The 14,030-nt window shown below is 47.4% G+C and overlaps 1 long non-coding RNA gene across 1 annotated transcript in view; it reads right to left on the reverse strand.

Annotated features, from left to right (window-relative positions):
* The window catches only part of LOC118597383, a 35,501-nt gene that overhangs the window by 11,020 nt on the left and 10,451 nt on the right, over positions 1-14,030 (reverse strand). Inside the window, exon 2 of the long non-coding RNA XR_004946813.1 lies at positions 947-1,043. This is a non-coding gene — a long non-coding RNA (uncharacterized LOC118597383). The remainder of the gene's footprint in view (positions 1-946; positions 1,044-14,030) is intronic.

A 14,030-nucleotide genomic window follows, 5' to 3' on the forward strand; every position in this document is an offset into this window, starting at 1 on the left:
ATGAAAAATTCAGGACTGGAGCTATGACTCAGTTGGTAGAATGCTTGCCTCCCATGCACAAACACCTAGTTCAGGTTCCCTGCATACACCAGGTGTGGTGCTAGAAGAGTCTTTCTTCAGTGCAGAGGGGATTTGAGGCTAGCCTGTGCTACAAGAGACCATGTCTTAAAAAAAAAAAAAAAGGAAAAAGAAAAAAGAGGAAAAAAGAATGAAAAAAAGTGCAATATTCTTTAGATTCTTCTCTCTCTCTCTTTGTGTGTGTGTGTGTGTGTGTGTGTGTGAGAGAGAGAGAGATAGAGAGAGAGAGAGAGAGAGAGAGAGAGAGAGAGAGGGTTTCTCTGTATAGTTTTGGTGCCTGTCCTGGATCTCGTTCTATAGACCAGGCTGGCCTCGAACTCACAGAGATATGCCTGCTTCTGAAGGCATGTACCACCATGCCCTGCAAATATATGTTTTTTGTTTTGTTTTGTTTTGTTTGAGACAGGCAGTTGTGAACCACCATGTAAGTGCAGGGGACCAAACCCCCGTCCTTTGCAAGAACATCAAGTGTTCTTAACTTCTGAGCCATCTCTCCAGCCTCTACATCTGTTTTTAAATCACGAAAGTCAAAATGCAAGCCCTCATTGGGGTGTGGCCGTCCCAGGCCAGTCACTGGACTCTGATTGCTGCAGGCCTGAAGAGGAGGGCGAGGCTCTGACCCCTTGAGAAGTGAGCGAGGCTCTGACCCGTCGGTGTAAACAGGTGAGTCTACACCTGTCGGCTTATTTTTGTGTTGAGAACTGGCTAAAACAGACTTTCACCACATAAGAGTGTGCTTGGCCTCCTGCCTTGGCTAGAACTTTGAGAATGTTCCGCCACACCCAGCTTGTAACTGTGAGCTTTTAACACCTTTCTCAAGAGGAAATCTTTGCCTTTGTTCACAAAAAGAAGAAAAAACCCAACTCACCAGTGACCCAACAGAGACGCAGAGATGCGGTTCCCAGGCATCTGAGACCAACGGTCTCAGAGAAAGTGTTCTCAAGTCTCTTGAGCCTTTGGTGTCCCTGTGTTGAGAAAGCTGAGTTTAGTCTGAGCTGCTACCCCAGGCTGTACCAAAACAAAGACCTAAGAAAGATGATGGTTTTTGTTTGTTTGTTTGTGAGATAGGACCTCACGTTGTATCTCAGGCTGGCCTGTCACTCACACTGAGACCCAGTTTGATTTTGAACTCAAAGTGATTCTCCTGCCTCAGTCTCTCTCAAATTCTGGGATTATAAGTGTGAACCATTATATCCATCTTTTTTTCCCCCACCCCCAAACAGGGTTTCTCTGTGTAGTTTTGGAGCCTGTCCTGGAACTCACTCTGTAGTCAAGGCTGGCCTCGAACCCACAGAGATCCGCCTCCAGAGTGCTGGGATTAAAGGTGTGTTCCACCACTGCCCAGACCATGTCCAGCTTTAGACCAATTTTTAAATGTAAATATTGAAGTGAACAGTTAAGTACTCATAACCAGCATATTAAGCTCTCCCTTTTTGGGGTTCTATGTGGGAACGAACCCAGGTACCCATGAATGCTAGGCAAACACTCTACCACTGAGATACATGTCTAAACTTTTTTTCATTTTGGCACTTCTTACCAAATGGCCAGGATGGACTCAAATTCTGGATCTTCTTGTCTCATTATCCTAAGTAGTTGGAATTACAGGTGTGTGCCACCGAATCTGACAATGTAGGCCTTTTTAAAAAATTGTTATGTTTTTGTTTTTAAGAAATGTCTTTCTTTAGAAACAGTGGTGTCTTAATGTTTAAACCCTCAGGTACTGAGAAGGTTAAGCCATTGCCAGATGCATTCTGACTGCCCTTGTGACCAAGCTTCAAGACAGGGACTCTCCCTCAGGATGACATCACTAAACACAAGGAATGCTTTTGTGTTTTAGCCCTGTGTGTGCTGGAAACCAGATCTCACATGGTCTGAGCCCTGAGTCCTGTAATTGTGCCTCTATTATCCCTGGACGCCTGAGTGGAGCTGCTGACAGGCATGGTGGCCCAGGACTCTGGTCCTAGCACTCAGGTGGTGAGGCAGGAGGATCACTGTCCACTGAAGGTCAGAGTAGTTTATATATAAGTTCTAGATCAGCTAATAGTGAAACTCTCAAACAAACAAACAAACACAGGGCTGGGGAGGTGGGCAAGAGGGCTTGTACAAGGATCCGAGCTCAGATTCCCAGCATCCATGTGGGATGCTCTGTCCCACATAGAGCACAAATATGCCAGTAACTCCAGTGCTGGAGGAGGCAGGAGGATGGCTGTCACCAGCCTTGCTCCAGATTCACTGAAAAACTTTGTCTCGAGGCAGTAAGATGGAGAGGGATTGAGCAGGACACCTGATGCTCTCCTCTGGCCTCTGCATACACACACATAAACACACGCATACACTGCCCACACGCGTACACACACACCACACATACACATATACACAACCCACTCCCCCCCCACACACACACCCATACCTGCACCCACCCTGCACACACATACACCTCCAACCTCACATATACCCCACCCCCACATACACACCCATACCCACTCACACACTCATACAAACACCACTACACACACACACACACACACACACGCATCAAACCATGCTGAGAAGAAGATAACCCATGTTTGCCAAGCTGAATCGGGGTCATACCAGTTGATTTTTCTTTAGTTTACAGAACTAAATGCAGATGGTTTCTTTAGGGCTAAGAACTATTCTCCTAGCCCCTGAGTGATTCACAACTAGAGGCAATCACTCTCATTTTGCCCTTTCCCACCCATGGTGGGGATCAAACTGTATGGGGCCTTGTATACGCTGATCAGGGGTCATGTCACTAACTTACACCCGGGCCTCTTCCTGAGGAAACTTACTGCCTCTGAGACCACCAGCCTGAAGTTAATACAAAACACAGACTATAAATCTATATGAGGGGACTGTCTAAGTACACTGGGGTGGGAAAGGCACTGGGCTTGAGTCTGTCTCAACGCTAGCCCTTCCTGTGACCTTGACCTTGTCTGTACCTCCCGGGAATCTTGTTCCACATCTGTGTAAACTAATATAGCATTTCAGGTTAGTTTTCAGTACGTATGTTCTTGTTTGTTGGTTGGTGTTTTTGTTTGTTTTGATTTGATTTGATTTTCGAGACAGGGTTTCTCTTTGTGACCCTGGCTGTCCTGGAACTCGCTCTGTAGACCAGGCTGGCCTCGAACTCAAAGAGATCCGCCTGCCTCTGTCTCCCTCCGGAGTGCTGGGATTAAAGGCCTGCATCACCATCCGTGGCTAGGTGAGCTTTTGACTGAACGCCAGATGACAGTAAAAATGCCTTTGTGGCCAGGCGCCGGTGGCGCACGCCTTGAATCCCAGCACCGGGAGGCAGAGCCAGGCGGCTCTCCAGCGAGATCCAGGAAAGGCGCCAAAGCTACTCTCCTGCCTCCACCAGACACGGAGTTTGGTGAGCAGCTGTGGCTCGGAGCTGCAGGGAGGACTTCACGACCACAGCGACACCTACCGACCGGCTCGAGGAGCGGACGGCGCTCAGTCCCAGCGGCCCGTCAGGAAGCTGTAACTTCTGGAGGCTCCCAGGTCCTTCTAGAGAGCCCGCCCCCGCCCAGAGCCTCGGAAAACATCCTGTTTTACCTCTACCCTCTCAGAGAGGCCAGCTGACCGTCCTCACACCTGGTGCTGCTCCGCGGTAAACATTAGGAAGGCGCTGTGTTAACAGACACTGAGCCTGAAGTCCTTCTCCGCTCACCCGCTGATTTCCAGAACCCTGTAGCCGTCCAACGGTGCCTAGTCTTTATTTTCAAAATGACATTATTTATGTGTGAGTGCAGGTGGAGGTGTGTGCACACATGCTATTGTGCGTGGTGGTGGGAGTCAGACGCCAGCCTTCGGGGCGGGGGGTGTCTCCTTCCACCGGGTATTGGGGATTGAACCCAGGTCTTGACCCACGGAAGCATCGCCCAGGTCCGGGTGATTTTAGTCTTTTGAACATTCCACATGCACATAACTGCCAAAGGGCACTGCCCATGCTTGGCAGGGAGGACCCAAGCGTGTGCACACTGTTTACTGGGTCTAGAACTTTTTGGTGGTGAGTATCAAATAGAAGATGATAGTTGTAGTATTATGAAGTGTCATTTAGCAGGGAAGAAAGCTTAGGATTTCTAAGAACCCAAGAAAATTCTGTGAGCCTTCATCCTCCACTTCTCTACTACCCCATTATCTTTTTCAAGAATTATTTATTTGTGTGTGTGTGTGTGCACACACACGCGCGCACATGAGTGTGTGGACACTCAGAAGAATGAGGCAGGAGGATTATGCTTCAAGGCTACTCTGGGCTATATAGCAAGTTCTAGGCCAGCCTGGGCTACTTAGTGAGATCTGTCCAAAAAAAAAAAAAAAAAAAAAGTTCAGATCATGGCAGATCAGAAATTCCAGTACTTGGGGGCTGAGGCAGTTTAAGGATTGTTAGTTTGAGGCCAGCCTGGGCTTCACAGTCTGGTGGGTTTCACAGCATGGTGCTACAGGGTGAAACTTTGTCTAAAAGCAAAGCAAAACAAACCCCCCACTAAAGCCCTAAAAGAAAACAAACAAACAAAAATGACTGAGGGAACATCTCTCCAGTCCATCTTTGTGTCTGCCTAGACCTTTCTCAACCTTCCTTTCTCACCACCACCCCAACAGCCTTGGCAAAGGCTTTGGGACTGTCCCTGACCTTGACCACGGTCCAAACAAACTATGTAGATGTTACCAGGCCTCTGCAAACCCCCTTGCTCTCCAGCACTGCTCTAACTGTGGTTCTGTCTTTAACAGCATTGCACCGTGAGCTTGGGCACCAAGAGACTTTACAGAGACACAAGCCCTCTCTTGGTATGGCCTTCGACAAAAAAAAAAAAAAAAAGACTCAAAACTTTTCATTGGTTTAATCAGCATGGTAGTCAATACTGCCTCACTTGGATCATTTCACAAACAGTCCAGAAGAAACAGATTTTGACTGGAAAAAACCTGGCTCATCAGTTTCTGTAACACGAATCTTAAAATGGTCTTTTAATTAAAAAAAAAAAGGGGGGGTGGTGGCTGGAGAGATGGCTCAGAAGTTAAGAGCACTGGCTGTTCTTCCAGAGGTCCTGAGTTCAATTCCCAGCAACCACATGGTGGCTCAAAGCCATCTGTAATGAGATCTGGTGCCCTCTTCTGGCCTGCAGGTACACATGCAAACAGAACACTGTATACATAATAAATAAATAAATCTTTAAACACACAAACAAACAAACAAAACCCGGAGCCTGATATTGGGGTAAATGCTGAAAGGTCAGAGAGACAAAGGAACAAGCCACTGCCCTGCCTCACCTCTAGGACTCTTCAGTCTGACAAGCCTCAGTTCCTGTCTCCTCACGCCTTACGTACCTTTCTCCGCCCAGCCATCACTTCCTTCCTAGTGCTGGGATTAACGGTGTGTGTGCTTCCCAAATATTGGGAATAAAGGTGTGAGATCTGAAAGGCTGGGATTAAAGGCATGTGCCACCACTGCCTGGCTCTATTTCTCTGCTAGACTGAGTCAATCCCATGTAGTTCAGGGTGGCTTTGAACTCACAGAGATCCAGACAGATCTCCGCCTCCTGCATGCTAGGATTAAAGGCGCGCCACCACCTGAACTCTATGTTTAATTTAGTGGCTTGTTCTGTCCTCTGATCTTCAGGCAAAGTTTATTATGGTATACAATATATCACCACACGTTTCCATTTTGTTACATTTTGTTTTGTTTTTTGACTCCTCCCAGTCTGCCTTTAACTCAAATGTCAAAACTGGCAGGTGGGCAGGAAGAAGGCCACACAGGAAGAGGGTGAGAAAGGGCCAAGCATGAGGCAAAACACAAAAAGCTGGGAGACGGATGAGGCGGCCTCAGCCCGATGGTTGACTGACTGGGGCTGGTGATTTTGGGGTGGAGCGTGAGTGGAGATGGGCAGAGGTTGTTGAGGTTGTAGAACTTTCCCCACTGGACGCTGAGTCACTGGTGTTTTCTGTCCACTCAGCCTTTGGTTCACCCCAACACTCACTATCACCAGGACCCTGGTTTATTCATCATTTGCTCCTGCTTTTTCTTTTCTTTTTTACAGCTGAGAACCGAACCCAGGGCCTTGCGCTTGCTAGGCAAGCGCTCTACCACTGAGCTAAATCCCCAACCCCTGATCCTGCTTTTTCAAAAACATATTTGGATAAAGATGGAGACAACAGGCCGGGCGGTGGTGGCATACATCTTTAATCCCAGCACTCAGGAGGCAGGGGCAGGTAGATCTCTGAGGTCAAGGCCAGCCTGGTCTACAGAGAAAAACCCCTGTGTCAGAAACAATAACAACAACAAAAACAAAAAACTCCCAAAAAAACAAAAGAAAACAAAACACAAACAAACAAAAGATGATGACAGCCGTCAATACTGGAGATAAAGGAAACAAAAAGAACAACCTGAAATTCAATGAACAGTTTTTATTGTTTATCTGTCTAGACCATAAAGATAACAGCTACTGTTTCCCACCAGGAGTAGCAAATCCCGTAACAGCTCAGAGCTTTGAAGTCAGCTGACAGATTAAATGGCAAACGACCTGTCTTAGGGTTTCATTGCTGGGAAGAGACGCCATGACCATGGCAACTCTTATAAAGGGAAGCATTTCATTGGGGCTGGCTTACAGCTCAGAGGTTTAGTCCGTTATCAATATGGTGGGACATGGCTGCAGGCGGACATGGCGCTGGAGAAGAAGCTGAGAGTTCTACATCTTGATCCACAGGCCGCAGGAAGAGAGGGTGAACCATTGGGCTTGGCTTGAGCTTCTGGAACCTCAAGCCCACCCCCTTGTGACGTATTTCCTCCAACACAGCACCAATAATGCCATGCTCTGTGAGTCTATGGGGGCCGTTTTCATTCAAACTACCACACAACCGAAACACCTAAAGAGCCAACACCCACCTACATCCCATCTCCTTAAGCAATTACGAACTCCAGGTCCCTAACTCCAGATTTACAGGACACAGAACATTCGAGCTGAAGTGAGCAGGAACTCCCTGCTGTCTTGTCCTTATAGTGCTGGAGGGTATGCAGGCTGTGGGGGGACTGACGACTGTCACCGACACTTTCCCTCAGCTATTGACCCTGAATGTTATACTACTGAACTTGCCAGGCAGTATCAACAGCGGCATGACCGTGGTGGGGGTAAGCAACCAACCACTTTATGACTGGACTTGAGGCTTGCTCCGTAGAAGGGCATTCCTGTCAGGGACAATAAACCCTGGTCAAAAGCCTCTGGCTGGGGAAGTCATGGGCCCAGGATGGGAAGCTACTGCGGTTGTTTCGTCAAGTGTAAATGATGTACCTACCCATCAAATTGTCTTCTAAATATCTAGGTTTCTGTCCTTAAGGCGGTGCTACCGTGAGCTTTTGGAGTAGCTGTGGTTACTGCAGGTGCTGAGATTAAGTGAGCTTCCAATGAAACACAAGACAATTGGTCTTTTCTGAAATCTCAGTAACATACTACTCCAAAGCAAAAATGGCTTCTAGGTCCCAACTTCCAGTCAGCAAACAACAAGCTCCATGCTTTTCATTGCCTGCAGGATGTCCTCAGCTGGGGATAGAAAGGGAGACTGCAGAGTACTTCAGTCCCTGCAAGAATGCACGACAAAGCAGCAAACAGCAAGCTTTTGGACTGTTGGCTTTTGTGTTCATTTTCTAGCTGTTGTTGTTCTCCGACAAACACACAATGCACAATCCCCAGACTTGTAGATGCCTCTGGCTTTCTGGAACCTGATTCTGTGAGTCACAAATGAACCAGCTCTGCCGAGGAACCACGGCTTTCCTCAGAGCGGAATCTCGGAGTCACATCCAGCTTCCCTATTCCTCAGCAACAGGTGCTGCCAGGATGCTCGGGAATTCCCCTTCTGAGTCCCAAGGGCCTTCCGGAAACTCGAGAAACCCTGTGTGCTGCAGTCACCGCCTTTTAGGTGCGTGTCCAAAATAGACTGCCCACACCTGTCATCTCATCACTGTGGAGCGGGGCTAGAGTCTGTGGCCAACCTGGGCCATAGAGCAAAACCAAAGCAAACAAACACAAGTGAATGAACACACTGCCTAACAGGCTGGGAGGAGAATAATATCTAATAAAGCCCAGATGGCCAGGGAGATTCTACCACAGAGAGTCTGATGGCTAGAAGGAACGTCTCAGACTAGCATTCCTTTCCAGAACTCGGCACAGCGCCTGTCTTCGCCTGTAATTACTGCACTTTCAGACTAATAATATGGCTGGAAAGTACTGGCCTGGGGAATCTGGCAACAGCCCAAAGGATTCCGAGCAAAGACTCCTGAGAAGGTCAAAGCCTTGGGTAACAGCAGGAGCCAGCAGGCAGTAAGAAAAACACCTGGTGGCAGGGGACTGGCCTAAGCGCTTTTCATTTACTAATTTAACACCAACAACCAGGAAGATCCCGCCATCAACCCCACCCTAAGTGTGTGGAACACAAGAACGCCTAAGCAGCCTGAACAAAACATTAACACAGACAAGAAGTGATGGAGATGTCACAGCGGACAGCCTCCCGTGGCTTCTCCACGGGTCACACAGAAGCTCCTAGAAGCCCATCGGCCCTGGCCAGCTCTCCCTCCATATATTTGCTTTTGATGCCTTAAATCGCATCGTTGTAAAGCAAAGGACAACGGAGTGTCTCCATAGTACACAGAGGAAAGTCAGCTTCTGTCCTGAGGATGCCCTTCCAAACAGTCTGCTGTACCCACGAAGTGCTGCACCAGAGAACCGACGCGGACAAAGAATCCAAAGCAGACACATAAAGTGAGTTTTGAAAGTACTCTGTAGTCCTAGTACTCGGGTTGCTGAGGCAGGTGGTCGAGGTCTACATAGTGAGTTCCAGCACAGCCAGGGCTACACAGAAAGACTCCCCGCCCCTCTAAAAGAAGGAAGGGATCTATGAAGACACAGAGTTGGGGTACATCCACTGTGTGCAAGATATCCCTATAGAAATGCCCTGAATGAAGCCTGGAAGGTACAGGGGCCAGGGCTGCACCAACAGTCCAAAGACCAGGGAGCACTCAGCCCCAAGACCTGCAGGCCTTCCCAGGAAGGAGCTGCTGCTGCGACCCTGCCCTCTGGTTGCAGCAGGTAGCTTGCTTACACTTGTACCCCTCCACTTGAGATGCTAAAGCAGAAGGATTGCTGTGATCAAAGGATAGCCTGGGCTACATAATAAGTTCCAAGCAAGCCTGGACTACATAGTAAGACTCATAACAAAAACCAAGAAACATTCTGCTATCATTGGAAGCTGTTCCTTTAGAAGTCCTGAACTGCAAGCTGGTTGGGCGGTGGTGGTGCATATCTTTAATCCTGGCACTCGGGAGGCAGAGGCAGGTGAATCTTTGAGTTCAAGGCCAGCCTGGTCTACAGAGTGAGTTCCGGGAAAGCCAGGGCTACACAGAGAAACCTTGTCTCAAAGACAAACAAACAACAACAACAACAACAAAACAACAACAAAGGGCTGGAGAGATGGCTCAGTGGTTAAGAGCACTGACCTTTCAGAGGACCCAGGTTCAATTCCCAGCACCCTTATGGCAGCTTACAACTATCTGTAACACCAGTTCCAGGGTATCTAATACCCTCACACCAATGCACATAAAATAAAATAAAGTATCAAATTCCTCTCAGGTGCATGCCCTGAGGAGATTTCTCCCAGGGGAAGATGCTGCAAGTGGCTGGGGGATGCTAGCCCGAGGGACATCACATGAATCTATGAACATGAAACTCTTGAATTCACTTTACTCTTCCGAGTCGAAATCTATCTCCACAGCTTCAGTTCGGCTCTCACACTTAGCTCCTTTCTTGCCTGATCTCTCTCTACATTTTTCTGCTGTCCTCTCTAAATTCTATCGTAACTCTGCCATCTAGCTCTTCCCCTTCCCCCATCTTCCTCTAGTACTCTCAATTCTCGGAGGTTTTCAGTTATATACCCATACAAAGTAGCCATTCTCTGGCCAAGGCAAGGTCACCCAGGCTTGAATTCTTTTTCTTTTTGGTTTTTAGGGACAAGGTTTCTCTGTGTAGCTTTTGGAGCCTGTCTTGGAACTCGCTCTGTAGACCAGGCTAGCCTTGAACTTGCAGAGATCTGCCTGCCTCTGCCTCCCGAGTGCTGGGACTAAAGATATGAGCCACTAACACCCAGATCAGGCTTGATTTCTTACCGGCTCATAATGGCAGATAAGAGTTTACTTCAGGGGCTGGAGAGACGGCTCAGAGGTTAAGAGCACCGACTGCTCTTCCAGAGGTCCTGAGTCCAATTCCCAGCAACCACATGGTGGCTCACGCCATCTGTAGGAATCTGGTGCCCTCTTCTGGATACATATTAAATAAAATAAATCTTAAAAAAAAAAAAGTTTACTTCAGGCAGACTGGCTGTCAGGCTTTCTTTTAGAACCCAAAAGGGGAGTGGCTAAAGGAGGTGGGGTCAACTAAGAGCTAAAATCAGTTAATTATCAGGTTAATATATCAGAAAAAGGGAATTTATGTGCTCAAACTACATTCCTAGAAGTGGTTAGGTAAAGTATTAGGAGTCTACAATGTTTGTATAAATCATGAGTAAAATAAAACTGCCTATTTCTCTTAGGAGCCATAACTGACTCTGTAAAACTTGGCTGCATCATTATTGTTGTTATCTGGTGGGGAGGTAGCTAGGCAGCCTGTGTCACAGCTTGATGTACCTGGTATGCAAAAGGCCCTTTGATTCTAAGTTAAATGTCAAAAGGGTAGTCTAGAGATACCACTAAGTTTATAAAAGAAAGGAGGATCTGAGCTTAATTTGCACAAGAAACAAAAACTATGTACCTAAGGGTGGCCTGGCCTAGGTGGTGTCTCCATATGAATATTTAACCTTAATTCAGGAGACTAGCATGTGGTCTGGAATGCTTATTCAGTCTGGCCCCAGTCCTTGGATGTTTGAGAGGTATCTCAGATAAAATGCTTTTGTCCAGAGCTAGCCCTGGCCTCGGATGCTAGCTAAAGGAGATAATTATAGAAGGCAGACATCTGATACTAATGCTAAAGAGGAGAAACAAAAAGCCTGGAAGAAGGAAGCCTTGCCTGTGTGACTGTTATCCAAATGCCTTAATTGTATAGGGAAAAATTATGCTCAAAGAATGATCAATCCACACTGTTTAAGTTCTTAAGAAAAAGAATCAACTGGGGAAGCTATAAAAGCACACGTGAAATTCATAGCAGAAAACAGCTGATATAGTCAAAAGCCAATGGCACCAATACTTCCTGAGTCTCAGCTTCCTCTGGAAAAAGCCTTTGACTCTTCCAGGTAAATGCTCTGTCATAATCAGCTGAATTCCTACTTCATATTTCTGCAGCTCATAGCAAATAAGGTATTTTTTAAAAACCTAAAAATGCTGGACTGCCAGGAAGGACCATGTCCCCTTTGGGCCATCTCTCCAGCCCCTCCTACAAGTACCCTCAATTGCCAGTCTTCTGTAGTAAAGTCCTGAGCTTTTTGAGAACAAGGCCTGCCTTGCATTCACCTTCATCTTCCTGAAACTCAGCAGACTGGCTACAGAGCAGGCTCTCAGCTAGATGAAGAATGAACAGTAAAAGCTCATGGTGAGCCAGGGATGAGTAAATAGCATGTGGCCTTGGGGTTTCCTGTCTACAGTCTCCCACAACCCTGTAGACTCTTCTGAGACAGGGTCTTAGGTAGCTCAAGCCTCAACTCCAGCTATAACTACAGATGACCCTTGACCTTCTGAGTCTCTTTCCTCTCTCCGCCCTGTGGGAACTACAGCCTGTACCACCACAACCAGTCTCTACAGTAGTAGGGATGGAACCCAGGCCTTCCTGTGTCCTGGGCAAACACTCTACTGAGCTATATCTCCAGCCAGTCCCCATTTACTGCATCATAGATCTAGGACAATTTAAAGATACCATTTGGAGGCTGGAGACATGGCTCACTGGTTAAGAGCACTTGCTGCTCTTGCAAAGGACCAGAGTTCAGTTCTCCACGGTGGCTTAAACCTTCTAAACTCTAGCTCCAGGGAATTCGGGACCCTCTTCTGGCCCCATTGGGTACCAGGCATGCATGTGGTTCCCATATATACATTTAGACAATGTGCACGGGCACACTCACGCCACAGTGCACCCGTGGAGGACAGATGACAGCCTCCAGTGCTGGTCCTCTCCTTCCACCACGCGTATCTGGGAGAGAGAACTCAAGGGTCTTTATCCACTGATCCATTTTGTTAGCCTCTCTCTTCTTACTTTTGATTTTTTTGAGACAAAGTCTTACTATGTAGCACTGGCTAGCCTGGAACCAAGGTGCCTCTGCCTCCTGAGCACTAGGATTAAAGTTAGGCAGCACAATACCTGCCCCACCCCCACCCAAGCTTCTGTTTGTTCATTAACTATTGACATTTCTTTTCTTTATTTTATTTTTTTAAATTTTTTTCCTTTTTTTGGTTTTTCGAGACAGGGTTTCTCTGTGTAGTTTTGGAGCCTTTCCTGGAACTCACTTGGTAGCCCAGGCTGACCTCAAACTCACAGCAATCAGTTTGGCTCTGCCTTTTGAGTGCTGGGATTAAAGACGTGCACCATCATCGCAGCCCGGCTCTTTTGGACCTTTTCAAGACAGGGTTTCACTGTGTAGCCCTGGGTGTCTTGGAACTTGCTCTGTAGCCCATGCTGGCCTCAAACTCAGAAATTAGCCTGCCTTTGCCTCCTGAGTGCCGGGATTAAAGGTGTGTGCTGTCACACCCAGTCCCCCAGAATATTTACCCCAGACTCTCCCTCCCTCCCTAGGTCTTTAGTTTTTTCCACAGCTAATAGAACCCGTCCTTAGGGGGTATCACATGTCCTTTATAGCCTGCTGACCTTTATGCTATCTTGGCCAGAGACTACACCAGATCCTAGGCCCTTAAACTATAGAACCCATCTTCATGGTCACACATACTTTGCAAAGGAGTTTCAACGTAGTCACACCTTAAGCTTTATTGTGCACAAAGGATTGGGATAAGTGTTACCAGGAAACTTCTTTTTTTTTTTTAACAAAATTGTACTGGATTTTTATGTCTAAAATAAACTGGCCTGGTGTCAGATTCTAGAAGTTTGAGTCAGGGCCAGCTAACTCTGGCTGAACCAAGTTTCCTTCCCAGCTCACGCAGATCATTTCCTGAGGCTGGCTGTGACCCTTGCAGGAACCCCCAGTGCTGCTTTAGTCTTTTTTAGTGCATGAGGGGAAGTAGCTGGGAGAAAGGGAGGCTGTCCTGGGACTGGGGTGACAACTCAGAGGGTGCCGGTGCTTGCTGTGAAAGCAGGGAGACCCGAGTTCACATCCCAGCACCCCTGTATAAACTGGTATGGCTCGATGTGCCTCTACCCTAGAATGGGGTGGGCCAGAGACAGGCAGCTCCTTGGAGCCCAGCCAGCCTGACTGAAAGGGGAGCCTACCCTGGAGACCACATCGCACATGTATGTATGTATGTATGTATGTATGTATGTATACATAGACAAATAGATGTATTTAGAGGTGTTTTCTAGCTCAAATTTTACCAATGGTGTGTAAACTCTTAATGCCGTCACCATTAATCAAGACACTTTTTGTTGCTGTTGGGCTTTTTATGTCTTTGAGTGAAGGTCCCTGTCTTAGTTTCTACTCCTGTGACGACACCATGGCCAAGGCAATTTATAGAAGCAGCAGCATTAGGGGGATTACAGTTTTGGAGGGTGAGTCTACAGCCATCGTGGTGGGGAGTACAGCGGCAGGAAGGCAGGCATGGTGCTGGAGCAGTGGCTGAGAGCTCACATCTTTTTGGTTTTTTTTTTTTTTTTTTTTGGTTTTTCAAGGCAGGGTTTTTCTGTGTAGCTTTGCATCTTTCCTGGAACTCACTCTATAGACCAGGCTGGCCTTGAACTCAGAGATCCACCTGCCTCTGCCCACTGAGTGCTGGGATTTAAGGCATGCGCCACCACCGCCCGGCA

The sequence above is a fragment of the Onychomys torridus genome, chromosome 16 (genome assembly GCF_903995425.1).
Source record: "Onychomys torridus chromosome 16, mOncTor1.1, whole genome shotgun sequence".
Taxonomy (NCBI): Eukaryota; Metazoa; Chordata; class Mammalia; order Rodentia; family Cricetidae; genus Onychomys; species Onychomys torridus.